Raw genomic sequence first — 15,869 nt, 5'->3', positions numbered from 1 at the left:
CCGAAAATGAAATGGCTCTAAGAACACTATAAATCAGATAACAAAATTGAACATAGGGTAAATAGTGTTGATGTTCAGCTAAATAAAATCCTCACTGTATACATAAATACAATTATCTATCGGGAGTTCATTTAATATTCTGGTAGCATTACCTATGGAAATATTTTGTTTTTGTTAAGGCATGTCGTTTGAAATTTCGGTTAGTAAAATTAGAGTAGAACTGTCGGGTCCAACTGAACTGCGCACAAAATCCATTAGATCCTTAATCCGACACTCCAACTGCGCTCAAGAAATTTTTTCTACCTGGACTGACCTTTACAAACACCTGAACTGCGCTCAGTATCCAAAAGGATTAGAGAGATGTTCAAGTAACCATTGATTAAAATTCCTTTTCCCTTACAAATCAAATTATTTATTTCAATATTTTTACAAAATGTTGTAAATGTTTATATTATAATACATAACATAAAATAGCTATTTATGCAACGAGTTGCAAAATGAGCGTCTTTTTTGCACTAGACATGACAACATGTCGTGTGCAAAAAAATAGCCATTTTGCTACGAGTTTCATACAAGATTTTTTCTAATTTAGTTACGAAAAGCACACATTCTAATTAAAATCCTGTTTAAATCTGCTATTTCAATAATTTTCCGGGATAATAGTACCTACTAATGTCACTTTTTAACACTAGTGATAATATAATGAAGCACGTTTGACAACTAAAATGACATATCACAATGGTTACTTTTCGTAACTGAATTAGAAAAAGTAAAAGAAAATCTATATTAATAACATAATTACATAAACATTTTTGTTTTATAATACAAAAATTTCCGATAATATTGCGGAATCTGGAAAAGTGCCCCGAATGCTTGCAGCGTTTCCACGTTGAATGACAAGGGAAATTCTCTCGAAAAGGAATTTCTTTGATTTTGAATCGCCTGATTCCGCGATAAGTAGGTTTCCGATGACATTAATTAATATATTAAGTAATATATTTACCTATTACAAATTCATAATATGTACTACTAAATTTATACGAAATACATTTAACAAAATTATAACGTGATATTTCATGCCTATCTAACTGTATAATTTTTGATTGGATAAACTGCTGTTTTAACAATATTTCCCGTCGAATATATTTCTTTTCATTTCGCTTAATAGAATTAAGTTTTACATATGTGTCGGTTTGCATTTCCAACAATACTTTTAAAAATGAATGTATGTTTGGATATGGGCTTGAATTTTCTCTTTTAAAGTTAGAATGGAAAGATTCACATGTTTGTCGTCCTTAAAATGCTGCAACTGTTTTCCGCCCATATCTCTGGAGGAAATTTAGACTCACTGTCGATGTAATTGTCACTAGTAATATCCCGAGTGGATGTCAAATTATCGACAATTTGACACGCACGAGAGGATATTTTGGCAGACTATTTCCTGAGAAAAATTTACATGATACGTAAGTACAAATAAACGTAATTCTTTTTAAAATATAAAATTAATACCAAATGATTTTTTAATTAGGACTACGCGAAAATTTGGCACTAGTGCAAATTATCGATAATTGCACTAGTGCAGTATTATCGCTGTAATTCGATCGCTATTGGCTAAAATTCAAATATTCCAGCTTTTTGATTGGTTTACATTTTTCGAAGGAAATAGTCAACCAAATAATCAGCAAACTGGTCAAGTTTCGAATTTTCTGGTTTTTAGCACACGAAATCTTCCGCGAAACAATCTCCCACTTCCGCCGGTGGAAGAAATGTAAGGCCGAATAAATGCTTTAGCCAGGTTCCAATAGGAGACTGCTCGTTTTTATATTCTGAAGTTAGTCCCAGTTGCTGTATTTTACGCCACCTGTAATAAAAAAATCATTTTAAGTTATGCATTATTTGCTTAACAAATAAAAAAGAAATATGAAACGTTATACTTACCATGATTGCGCAAGATGGAATCGGCATCCAATAATTTGAACTCCTTGCCAAACTTCTTCGACGCTTAAATGAATTGCCATTTCGAAATCAATTACAATAGTCTTCGGGTTTAGAATACAATCCATCAAATCACATTTTTCTTTTAATATATTAAATAGTCTTAAATATGTACTTTTTGATTTATTTTTCAATAAACAAAATACTACCGGCACATAAACCTCATAGCACAATGCATGTATGGTAAAAAGTTGCCCAAAGAATTTTGTGCAAAATTCGAATGTACCGTCCATGTAAAGAGTGTCTTGTTGGCACATATATTCGATATTGCTTTTACAAGAAAACACAACGATATTTTCTGATAGATTGTTACACAACAAGAACGGTTTTTCTTTACTTGTTTTTAAGTTTGCAGTATTTAAAAATATCCGTACCTCTTCAGCTTGTTTCATTTTTCTCATTTTACAACAATTTTTTTTTAGATTAAATAATAATTTTAATGCTGAATTTAGATATCTATACCTGATTCCTGTGTAGTTGCAGATGAAATTGATGCCTGCATTTTCTGCCATTTACTTATATACCAAATGGATATGCTTGCACATGTTCCACTTCATGCTAGAGTCAAGGCAGGTACATGAATAACGATGCAAACATGAGTTACATTCGTCGCATACCAGTTGGCAAGCACAGCTCTCTTTGATTTCTTCAATCAAGTACATCTCATTACTGGAATTTGAAGCTACTTGCCATCCCATGTCTGTTCGAATTACTGAGTCTAAATTAAGCGAGAGGCTCGTTTTATGACGTTGCCTCAGATCACGTAACTTGCTGGTCAATTTTCCCGAATGAATTATTATTAGTCTTTCGAAAAGTTTACCTCTAACAAACTTCATTAGGGCACTGATGGCCTTGTCGAACCTTTTTACAAATTTGCCATCTAAATAAATGTGTTTGATGGTTCTATGCATTCTCTCCAAATGCATGTTTGTATTCAAATCACAGCGTAGTCTGTAACAATAAGCCCAAGATTTTATATTCTTTGTATAGTGATGTTCAAAATAATTTCCAAACTCAATTGTTTCGGGGCTTCTTTTGCAAATAATAATTTTTTTTTGCAACATTAGTAGAAATGCTGTCTCATCCCTCTCCTGCAAAAGTGTTCGAAGCATTTGGTATGCTTCAGCCTGCAAATATAATAAATGAGTTAGTAGGTACATTAAAGCAATATTTATCAAATAAATGTAGATTACATACCGAGGTGGAAAGTGTTTCATTCCTGTCGAGAGCTAAGATAGTTTACCAAGGCGTAGCCGAGGTGAACTAATGCTCGAGACAGGAAGGAAACACCTTCCCACCGAGGTTTGTATACTATTTTATACGGAATCATTACATTTTTAGCAAATAAACAATTAATTTGATGCAATTTCATTTCTACCGTTTTTCGACAATTCGTGTACGCCACTGGAAAAACGTCATAACAGGGCGGAAAGTGGCCTATTACTGACCAAGAGAGGGAAGTAAAGATAAAAAGGAATGGTTAACTTTCCGCCCTCGTATAAGGTTAGGAATGTGCATATTACAATACGATTCCGAATAAAAATAAAATATCAACCGATCAATTAATTTGTAATGTACACCAGCTGTTGGAGTGCAGGGCGCAGCGGCTTAAGAACGATTTGTTGAGATAGTGGACCCATTTACATTTCTTAAGGCGGTCTTCTTTCTTTCTTACATCCATAATTCGTTTTAAAAGAACCAAATACGCAAGCGCAACACGGTGTTCTTGATTATTTAGCGCCGATTGTTGAACATTCGGAATAGCCAAAATTGATTTAACAAATCGTCAAAACAATCGCCAGTCGCCAAATCCTAAATTTAAAAGCCCAAATGACACTTGATTCAGCCAAATCTGGGCACCCTGTATGAAAGTCCCTGACAATATTGTGCATGTCTTTCCTTTCCAATAATAGAATTCTCTGTGAGTCTTGTTTTAATGCAGTGTCACAAATATCATCCAAGATGTGTTGAAATGTTACACCTTCCTTTAATTTTCCTGAAACACATCAACCATATTATGAATTTAGCAAAGGATTTTATATTTCAACATACTTGCAATTTCTGTTTTGGTTTGTTTATTTAAAAGCACGCAGCCAATATCACTAGTATGTCCAACATGAGTCTTCCAAAAATTTACTGGAACACACCCATCACTTTTTATTGAGGCCTCAATTCTTGAAGAACATGCACTTTCAATTTTGTTTGTGCCTGTGCTTTTAAGGGTTCTTATATCTTGACCTTTACGAATATACTTGTAAGATCGGTGACAATTATAGTACTCCTTTTTATTACCATCAGACAATAATTTTGCAGAAGTGTCAAGTGCATAAAATGACAAAAACTTTTCCTCCATCTTATCTTTCCATTTTTTGAACTCTATTGACAGGCAAAAGAAAATAATATACAGGGTGATTCTGAAATAAGTTTGGAAAAAAAACGGTAATTGGTGATGAGAAGAAGTCATAGGCAAAAAATTTTTCTTATAAAAGTTTTTTCGTTTTCGAGATACAAATGATTGAAAATTAGGTCAAAATTGCTAGTACGCTGCTGAGTTAAAGGTGATTACCTGATTATCTTGGTAGTTGGTAGCAACAATAATAATCAGAGGTACCCGTTAGTCACAAACGTAACCTTACTCCTCTCAATCATTTCCATACAAACATTTACAAAGCAGTGTGCTTGCACCTACAACTTTATTGTGGAGTTGATGTAACAATGGTTGCTAATGAAGTGAACAATTTCGGACAAATTTTCCCTATTCATAAGCGTTGAAAATACAAGGATCTAGGGTCATTTCCTTCCTTTTGATTTCACCTCCAAAAGTCATTTACGCAGAATTATTTTGAGTCAATCATACTCCACATTTTTTTTCCAAACTTCTTTCAGAATCACCCTGTATAAACATTATTAACACTGTGTTACTAATTCAAACCTGACTGTGTTTCAAAGTGTATTTGATCTAGCTGGACTTCAAAATTGTGTTTATTTGCCAAATGGTTTCGGAGTTCTTTGTAGTTTTTATAGTACCCTGAACAATTTTCATAAGGGCACTTAATTCTACATGAGCTCAAAACTATACCATCCTTTATGTTATGCAGATTAATGCGATGACGCTTTAAATTAGACGGATTGGTAAACCCTTTAACACAAATATGACACAATTCCTTGGTCGGCGTATTTTTTTTTTAAGACACCGGATCTTTCTCATTTTTATGACCGTGAATATTTCTCAAGTGGGCATACAAATTTTTCTCTTTGTAAATTGTGTGCCACACTTTTGGCAGATACACATTCTGTTACTGTATTGTTGTAAGTACCTACTTCACTCAGTTGACACTCAAACTGAACTCTCAACCAGGGTTGCCAACTGTTTGAATGCGAATTACCGTAGCGCGCATTTTAAATTACCGTACCGAGCCTGGTTATTACCCGTACCTGTGGAAACATGACGTTTTTTTTTCGTAATTTTTTTTTATTTAGAAAAGTACAAAAATAAATTGAAAAATTAAAAATGTAAAAAGGTACAATATTTATAATTATTTACTTATTTAAAATTATAGAATGTATGTATTTGGTTTTACAACTCGTCAAAAATTATTACGTCATCATCAGACTCCACATTTGCTCCACTTGTAGAAGTTCCAGAAGTGGAAGGTGCTTCTTTGGAGTATAACTGAGGCGTAGTCATGCGACTTAACATATCGCGATTTGGTGTAAAATTTAGACAATTTCCTGAAACTCTAACAAACTGTTTACTTAAAAGAGTTCCATTTAAAGTCGTCGTGATTAGTTTGTTTCGAGATTTAGTTTTAATTGTATTTGCTTCGGAAAATATTCTTTCACAATCCGCAGGGACAAAATATTTAAAACAAAAAGAGCCAAATCTTCAATTGAAACCTTTCGAAATTTTTGAAATAATGTAAACAATGTTGCACATTTGTTACGAACTTCATTTGAAACAGCATTTTTTGGATTGAAAATACTTCATTCAAGCAAAATGGTATCTTCAAAATTAATTTTTTTTTGAATTTCACTGCATAACACTTTGAAAAAATTCTTACAGCATTCGTAAAAATAATTCAAAGCATCCTTTTTGTGCTGTATTTCAGGCTTTTTAATTTAATTCATAATATCAACCCCTAAATACAAATTTGAATTTGGCAAAAAATGTGAATTATCTTCAAAGTTTACAGCATGTAAAGGCGTTGAACGAACGTAACGATTGTTTAAAAAACATAGGAGAAGTTCAGTGTATGTTTCGGCAAATTAGTTATTATAACTTTGTCCGACTGAAAAAGTAAATTCAATCCATTGATTTCTGCTAACTAAAACGTAATTTAAAAATATAAAATATAATTTTACGAATGGATTGTATAAGTCATTATAAATTTGTTCAGCTACGAAAAGACGCTCTTCTAAATATTTTTCATTAAAATATAGTTGTAGAGCAGACCATTGTTCTAATAAATTTTTCACCACTTGTCCCAAAGAAAGCCATCGTGTTTGCGAAGGATGAAGTAATTTATCTACTTCAACTTGCGCGAAATGTTGAAACTGTCGAAATTCAAATTGTCTTTTGGAACTTGTTGGAAATTTAAATTGGTTTGAACATTTGAAAATTAAAACAAATAAGCATACATACTTTGAAAAAATTGTAAATATTTCTTGCTAAATCTTCACATGTCCGAAGAAGCATCTTGCAGGCCTGACTACTGCAGATATATAAGGAATGGCAAATGCATTTCAACACAACAATGCCAGGACATTCATTTCTTAATCTAGAAGCAACCGAGTTATGTTCTCCCATCATTACATTGCAGCCATCTGAAGCGAATCCCACAATATTTTTTAAAGGTATATCTTTTTTAACAAATGTCTCAATGATGACATCGTACAGGTGCTGCGCTGTGCCCTGGGTCCTGATATCATTTTCATCCGAAAAAGTTGGAATCATTTTCCATAATAAGGTTTCAATTTTTTTTTTTTTTTTGAATAAAAGCGAACAATACATGCCATTTTTGTTATCGAAATATCTGTGGATTCGTCCACTAGTATACTGAACTTTGAAACCTGCAATATCTTTATCATTTCTGCTTTATGACATGACTTTTGGCAATAACATTTGTTATTATATTTTTGGTTTTGGTACGTCTAAGAGACATCTCTTTGGCAATTTTAGAGTCAGGAAGTGCTTTGGCAAGTAATGGGCAAAATGTTGTGTTCTGCCAAAAAGCCACACAATAAAATTTCAGCTTCTTTCACCTCGTCTTTGCCAAAACTGCTGGATTCCCTTTTAACAAACTGTTCAAAAATTGATGTTTTTGTTGTGGTTTTAATTTTTGCATTCGCCTTATGCTTTTCCGAATTTGCATGCTTTTTAATTATAGTGAGTTCAGCTACAAATTCATTTTTACATCACAGGCACTGTCTTTTTAATTTATTGGTCGATACAGAACGAAGCCATGCCCTATATTCTGGTAAATTTACCCAAGCTTGACGAAATTTCTGTACAACATTTTTCATTTTGCTTTAGGGCATTTAAGAGGCAGTTTACAAAGAAGAAAAATGAGATTTTGTGACAGTTGAAAACAATAAAATATAGAATATAGCCTTAGGGAGTCCGTTTCATTGGTTACTTTGGTGTTTCGTCATGGCGGGAAATTTAAAAATTCACTATCAAGGAATATCGGAGATTACAAGGGTTAATACACAGCCATCTCTACTTACAAGCCGTGAAGTTAGAAATCTGGCAACGTCGCGTGTGGGTCTATTCCTTCATCAGTCTACGTTTGTTAGATAGTGTTTTTGTGAGTTTGAATCAAAAACAGTGAGATAAATTGGTGCTGAAGAAGTATTTAACAATTGTTGAGCAAAAAGAATCATCAAAAAGTACGAGTATTAACCACATTAGCAATTAAAAGTATAAAATCAGATAACCTTTATGTTGATTTTAGTGTTGTATGTTGTATGCGAATGTGGAACACCATGTGAAAAAATATACGTCCTTGCGGCATTAATTATGAGCAATATAGTGTTAAATAATTATAGTAAAAATAAAAAGAATGCTTGTCAACATGAAAAACGTAGTACAAAGAAAAAACTTACCACTTTGAATAATTAGCGAATATGTACAGTCGATGGACAAATAAAACTGGGACAAAAATGACAATCACATAAGTCAAAATTTACAAATTTGCATCGTTTAATTACCGCCTTATTACAAATAGGTTAACTTTGGTATGACATATTATATAGACACTGACAAATATATTGACTATTCAATGGTCTAATTTACGTAGATTCAATTTTAAGTGTCCCAGTTTTATTTGTCCACCGACCGTACTAAGTATTAAAATCGTTGAAATCTTAATAATGTTTTTTGTTCGACACTGTCAGAATTTGAGAATTTTCTCTTGTGTGAACGGATTTTGATAAATGTCACAACTTGTCAAAACGAAACGTCAAGCTAATTTTACAGATTTTAAGCGAATTTTGAGCCTTTAAGAGGCTAGTCGAACAAAAAAACGTTGTATTCAACTCGTTCGTGTGTAAATTTGGCCTTTTTTTGGCACTCGTGGCCCTTTAAAACGCGTTTCACTCGCGTTTTAAACTGGCCCACTCATGCCAAAAAAGGTCCAATTTACACGCAAACTCGTTAAATAAACTACTATTTTTATATGTTTCCCTTTTATCCATCCTTTATTCATTACATTATTATATGAAATTTAAAAAAATTACCTACCAAAAAACGAATTAACTAGATAAGGCGCTTTGAGCGGCCTGGCGCGTAGACCCACTTGAAGGCGACTAAGCGGTGTTGCCAATTTTAACTTCACGGCTTGTAAGTAGAGATGGCTGTGGTTAATAGAAAAATACAAAAAAATAGTTCATTGAAAAATGTTTATCAATAAAATACTAATTATTACAAAAACTGGTATATACTAAAACGGAATAATAAAATTAAAACATTATTTAGAAAATAATTTGTATTTGATATTTTATTGCACCAAACTAAATTACATATATGTACTCGTATTTTTAATTATTATTATTATTTATAAATGTCCCTCTTGCAAAGATTTAGATGTGACTCCGTTACTTGAAAATTAGAGCAATTGGTATTGTTACTTGAAAACGAGGACCCTACAGTACAAATAGCATTTAAAGCATCATCACCTATCCTATTTCTCTTGCGAGTTTTTACATCATTGATTACAGAAAAAATTCGTTTCGCATCCGCATTCGAATGCGCTAAAGTAAGGACAATACTGGCCAATATCCCAAAATTTTAAATTTTTTCTACTTCATTAGAATCTTTAAATTTTTTAATTGTGAGCAACATTGTGTCAATGGGCATGTTTTCCAGTTGTTGCACTTGATTGTTATCTAAAGCATATGGCAAACTTCTCCATTCCAATGCGATGGAAGAAGCGTCAAAAAAATTCTTCTATTTTTCAATTAGTTGAGGCAATTCAACTAACACATGTCTATTTTTATTAAATGCATTTTGGGGTTTTAAAAATGTCATCTCTTGAAATATGTCACTTGTTAAAGGAAGTCGCTGGATAATTTCTTTACTAAGAGTGACATAAAAATCTAAAATATGCACTCTCGTATCATGCTGGATATTGATATTAAAATTACGGCTTTTAAAATTGTATTAGATTGGTAACTAATAATGAACTGAAGTCTATGTAACCACTGATTTAGCTTATGAACCACAATTTTTTTTTAAATGCTTTTAGCTACTCGTAATAATAATTTAAACATTATTACAACCAAATAATCGATCAGTCGATTATACTTTGGAAATATCATTTCCTAACATCATTCGGAATGATAAACGAGATACATACGACAATTATTACGAAATATACATAATATACAGTGTGGAAACTACTTATGGAATAAATTCAGTAATGTCGAAACAAATGATATTTGTAGAAAACGCTGAAACAGGTCAATTTTTATTTCTCATAGTGCTTATTTTGTGCTGCTTCACTTGTTCATGACGTCATCCATTTTTGAGTTATGACCTCATCACCAATTTTTTTAACCCATTTAACCCTAAAACAGTTATTTTCTTAAATTTTATTTTTTTTCGTGTGATTGCTGTTTAATGGACATAGTTGATTAATGAAAAAATACTTAAAAATTTTTTGAAATGACCTGGTTGGTTGAAATATGGTGTCCTTTTAAAAGGACGGTAGGGCCATATATTACTATCAAATAAAAAAGAAGCTAAACTGAGATTGTTGAAAAATATTTTATTTTATTATAGAACAATATAAATAAGTGACTAAATTGTGTGATAATTTACAAAACAATCTTTGGGATGTAAACCGACATCACATTTGTGGCAAACAAAATTAGCTTTTTTGTGGCAGACCGCGCATCTTCGCTGATTTTGTTGATACGTAACCAGGTGATCTAATCTGTCGTATCGAGAAAACTCATGCAAATTCTTAGACGATTTTGAAGGACCTCTCTTTGTAGTTCTTTTGTGGCTTTCCAATAGCTCTGTAGCTACGGACCTTCGAAATTCTAATAGGTCTAGCTTCCCGCGGTTGCTTTTGTGTAAACGCCAAGCGTTTTGCATAGCCATGTCTACGCAATGTGCAAACAGGGGAAAATACCATTTTTTCCCCCTGATCGAAACGCGATATTCGCTTAGGTTTTGATCACCACGGTCTACACCCCCCATATTTTCGTTATAAGATTTTATTAGCCGGGGTTGATCTATGTAGATGTGCTTTTTTTCTGATTGTGAAAACCTTTTTACCTTATTTACCGGAAAAATTTGGAGAGCATTTGAAGCTACACTGACAACGCTGTTGTCGTTCCATTTAGCTACAACGACCTCTTTATCGGCCAAAACATACTCAAAAACACCTCGTTCTTTTTTCTTTAGTGTAGCTGCTTTGGATAAGGGGGAATGTGGCAGGCGATTTTCTCTTAGTGTACCTGTGGCTTTTATGTTTCTTAGTTTTAATTCTTTGAGAAGGGAAATTGATGTGAAAAAATTGTCAAAATACAAATGAAAGAAATCATAATGCATTGTATCTAAAATGTCTGCATATTGTAGAACCACAGATGCTCCGAGTCCCATATGTTTGTACTTCTCAGGCAGAGTTGTCGAAGATCCTTGGTAGGGGTCAAAATAAACAATATAACCTAGACGTAAAGCACCAATCCAAAATTTGTAACCCCAGCGGATTGGTTTCCCTCTGATAAATTGTTTCCCACTGTGGCGCCCAAAATAAGGAATCATGGACTCGTCTATGCTGTGGTTTTCTTCAGCGGGAGCGTACTCGAAAAACTTTTTGTTTAGAATATCAAACAACGGTCTTAATTTCGAATATTTATCTGCTTTGTTTAGCTTAGTGTTATCGTTGCAATGTAAATTACTCATAATGTATTGAAATCTATCACGCGATATAGCCTCGCATACCAGCTTATTATTAGTATCATCCCTATTTTGCCAAAACATTTTTTTTCGTTGGAGAGGTACATAACCACTCAAAAGAAGCACTCCTATGAAACAAAGTAGCTCGTCTGCAGCAATGTCTCCAGCACGATTTTTTTGCTGGGCAAATATATTTGAAAAGTAGAGAACCAGATTTATTACTTCTTGATCAAAAAACAACTTGAACGTAGCAGCTGGTGAAAGATTGTTCTGCACAGATGATACATCTTTCCAGTCGGAAAAGGTCGTTATTTCCAAATCACTACTTTCATACTCAAAATTTTTCAGAACTTTTGGTCTTCTTTCCACAAATGTTGATAGAGGTTTATTATCGTCACTATCCCAGTCCTGTGAGTTATTTTCTGAAGATTGGACTTCTACTTCAGCACTGAGTTGCGCTCCAGGCAAATTGTCTGGAACTACAAGGTCCTCATCACCTGAATCTTCGTCAGTGTCGCAGTCGTCATTAGCATTTTCAGGTGGAAAAATTAATATTTGTTCTGGAAAATCAACTACATCATCTTTTTCCAACTCTTCCAGCAACTGAGCAAGAGTTAGCGGCCGTTTCCAATACCTGAAATATATACAATATTTTTGAGTCAATAGTAGTGGATAAACCAACCTACCGTCCTTTTAAAAGGTCACATTTTTTTTCAGTATAATATTCTTCACAATTTGAATAAATGTGTCAAGTTTTGGCAGTTACGGTGTTTATGGGTGTATATTGTACCCAAATAAGACATAATTCAGCCATTACTGTCATTAAAAACTACAATAACTTACCCTTTGTCACTCATTGTAATTGCCGGATAAACGGAACAGCAGAAAAACGGAAATTATTCACCAAAAATCACCTGTTTTAACGAGCACGTGTTACAAACGGATTTTCAATACTTTGAGGTTTGAAATGTAAGTGGCGTTACCTGTATTCAAATAATTGTACTAAATCTAGGTGAGCAGATTTCTACTGTCCTTTTAAAAGGACGGTAGGGTTAAATGGGTTAAATGGAAACCCCTACTTTTTTCTTCTGTTTCTGATAGACCTTCCTACTACCTAAACGATGAATGTGGTACCTTATATAACAATTTTTTTGAGAAAATGCATTTTACTTCAAAAATTTGATTTAAATTTTGATGGAAAAATTTTAACTGACCTCAAACAAAAACAAACAAACATCTAAGGTTAACAATAAAATGTAACGCAAATGTTGAATTTGTCCCCCGCCAACTATTTGGCACTCACCGACACTTTGTACACTGCGCTCAATAATGTTAGGGCTGATTTGTTCTATTTCAGCGCATGAGCAAGTGAAGCTACTTAAAATAAGCATTATGAGAAATAAAAATTGACCTGTTTCAATGTTTTCGACAAATGTCATTAGTTTTGAAATTACTGAATTTATTCCATAAGTAGTTTCCACACTGTATACCGACTCGCACTAATGCCTAATTCTGAATCCGACTCTGTGAGAATGACACTCGACAAAAGTATTAAAACAATACCAATTTTAAATCTAACTGACCAAATTAACTAGATAAATAGAATAAATGTGTCACCGTTGAAAAAATAATTGGCGTTTGACTTGTCGAGCGCGTGCATCATCGGTCGCATTTCAGTAATAGAACAAGAAAACATTGCCTGGGGCGAATCTTATTTTTTTTGTACCAAGTATGCTGTTTGTAATATTTTTATTAAATTGTTTGTTTCCACCTTAGCTGAACATTTGTAATTAATCCAGTACATTTTGTCCTCTTCATTTCCAAGTCAGCTATAATCTTTGAATCAGGTACTTTATATTTCAGTAATTCTACAAAATGATCAACATTTTGTAAAGCAATGTTATGTTCCACAAAATAGCTAGCAATTTCTAATTCTAAACTTTGTAATTTCGTTGATGTTCTATTGCTTTTCTTCTTTCGGATTCATTACAGAATTATAACGTGATAGTCATCTAGTTGTTGATGGTTGTATAAATGCATGACATGTTTTTGTTTTAGCAATATTAATTAGACTAAATGTCTTTTCATATTCTATTTTGCCATTAGAACTAACATAAAACCACTTAAATTGTGGGTGTGTGTGTTAAATTGTGAGTGTATTTATCTACACAAAAATTCAACATGAGCAGGTAGTTCATCAATTGCTTTTGAGCAAGCATTATTTAACGAGTGACATACACACCTTACTAGTTTCAAACTGGGAACATTTTGTTTTAAAAGAGTATTGTGAGGGGATGTTTTCTTCCCTCGAGGTCGGGAGGGTTTCTTTTTCGAGAATCAGCGGCGAACATTCACTCTAAACACTGACCGAAACTTAACATGGGCTTTATTTTGGCAAAATACAAGATTAACAACCCGGACTCGGACTTTACTCGTCTCTTGTTGCGTGCCGACTGCTGCGTCTCGGCCTCAAGCGCGATGACCAAGGTGGTGTGTTTGGCGAGGTGTTACAGGCTCCCCCTCTGGAGTCGACGGGTTGTACTGAGGCGGCTCCAGGAAACTTTTTGGGTCGTCCTCTGGGTCGAACGAGTCGTGTGGGCTGCGGGACTTCTCCACTTGGATCGGGTCTAAACAGAGTAAGATCAGAAACGTGGTATTTTCCGAGTGGGACCTCTGGATTGGTGAGGGAAGCAATTTCGCAGGAAACGGGTGAGGTTCTTTTCGTTACTAAGTAGGGTCCGTCTCTCTTGGGATAAAATTTCGACGCCTTGCTGGCAACAGCGTTGCTCAGAAAATGTGTCTTAACAAGGACCATGTCCCCTTCCTTGTATTCATGATGAGGTCTCCTTTTCCTGTCGGCTTGTTCTTTGGTTCTGTCTTGGGAATTCTGGAGGGTCTGTCGAGCATCTTCCAAAGCCTGGGCGACTTTTAACAAATATGGCGTGACTTCCGGGACGAAATTTTCGTTCTGGACCACGGCGCGTAAATCTCTTCGGACTTCTCCCGCAGCGCGAAGCTCTCGGGCAAAGGTCAGATAAGCGGGGGTGAAACCAGTAGAAATCGACCTTGCAGAGTTCATTGCGAATCGAATCGACGGAAGTTTATCGACCCACAGATCATGGTGGTCCTCTACCAACATGGCTAACTGAGTCTTCAAATCTTTATTCTTGCGTTCAACTGGGTTCGCTTCGGGATGGTAGACTGGAATGACGCTTTGGCTGACTCCGAAGCACTCAGCGACGTACTGCATTACACCACTGACGAATTGAGTTCCGTTGTCGGAAATCATCTTGCGGGGGAAACCATATGGCAGGAACACTTCGTGAATCAACTTTCGAGCGCATGCGACAGAGGTGGCTTCTTTCAGCGGAAATGGCTTAATCCAGTTGCTTGCTACGTCTTCTACCATCAGTATCCCTCTATACCCTTCAGGTGACTGAGGTAACGGGCCAAATAAATCGACGGCAAGGGTCTCGAATCTCTGATAAGGCGGCGGAGTTCTCAACAAACCTTCGGGCTTCAAGTTGCTGCTCTTGTAACGTTGACACTTCAGGCAACCTTTGACATACTTGGATATGTCATGCCTCATACCAGGCCAATAATACTTCGCGGCGATCTTCTGGATCGTCTTCTCTACTCCGTAGTGACCGGCATCGGGACTGTCATGATTTTCTTTGAAAATTGTCAGTCTTTCACGCTTTGGGATGACCAATTGGGCATTCGTTTGGTCGTCGTCAGGGTCATAGCGGTATAAGATTCCGTTGTTCATTATGAATCCACGATCCATCCAATTTGAACAACTCACTTCATCTCTTCCTTCGAGGCTGTCGATGATCTTCCTAACCTCGGCATCATCATACTGCATCTTCCTCATGTCTCGGGCTGCAAGACGTGGATTTTACCCTTTCGTAATCCTACGACGAACTTGTTTTTCAGCACTTCCGTCAGCTGTGCGCCGAAGTTGCAATTTACTGATGCACTCCTTATTCTCGCGTACCATTCGTGTTCGGCGAAAGAACATAATATGTATGTCGAAGGACCAGGATCCCAGAAGAAGACACTTTGTTGGGTTTTTGTAGTTTATTAACTTAACTAGGGGCTACATGTATTTTCGGTTCGACGATGTTATACCGAGTTCAGATACAGAGTCTATCTAGGGCTATACAGAGTGTGGTTTTTTATAACGCACAAAAAACTGCTGCGTGGGCGTGGAGCCGTGCTCCGATCGCTGCCGGAAACGTCCGAACAAGTACGGGCGTTAACATCCTCCCACGCCACAAAAATTAATGTACAAAAATGTGATATAACAAATTATGCCAAAACAAACAATTTTTTGACTGAAAAGGCCCTAAGCCAATAACACATGTTCACAACAATACTAAACAACAAAAAATATATACAAATATAAAATACCAAAATGAATTAAAATGGAATAAAATGTTTTAGAACTACGCTACACAAATAATGT

The 15,869-nt window shown here is 34.9% G+C and overlaps 3 long non-coding RNA genes across 3 annotated transcripts in view; 2 read left to right on the top strand and 1 right to left on the bottom strand.

The window, feature by feature from the left end:
* The window catches only part of LOC138128565 (uncharacterized), a 275,295-nt gene that overhangs the window by 225,022 nt on the left and 34,404 nt on the right, over positions 1 to 15,869 (top strand). The gene's annotated exons all lie outside the window — the stretch shown is intronic.
* LOC138128575 (uncharacterized) overlaps positions 1 to 15,869 on the top strand; it is a 35,716-nt gene that overhangs the window by 7,001 nt on the left and 12,846 nt on the right. The gene's annotated exons all lie outside the window — the stretch shown is intronic.
* On the bottom strand, positions 10,243 to 12,469 carry LOC138129095 (uncharacterized). The gene is made up of 2 exons (XR_011159068.1): positions 12,245 to 12,469; positions 10,243 to 12,035 (listed from the first exon to the last, which is right to left on the bottom strand). It is a non-coding gene; the product is annotated as an uncharacterized lncRNA (long non-coding RNA).

This window comes from Tenebrio molitor, chromosome 4 (assembly GCF_963966145.1).
Source record: "Tenebrio molitor chromosome 4, icTenMoli1.1, whole genome shotgun sequence".
NCBI classification, from domain to species: Eukaryota; Metazoa; Arthropoda; class Insecta; order Coleoptera; family Tenebrionidae; genus Tenebrio; species Tenebrio molitor.
Note: the sequence above shows the minus strand (reverse complement) of the source record. Positions and strands in the feature narration are given on the sequence as shown.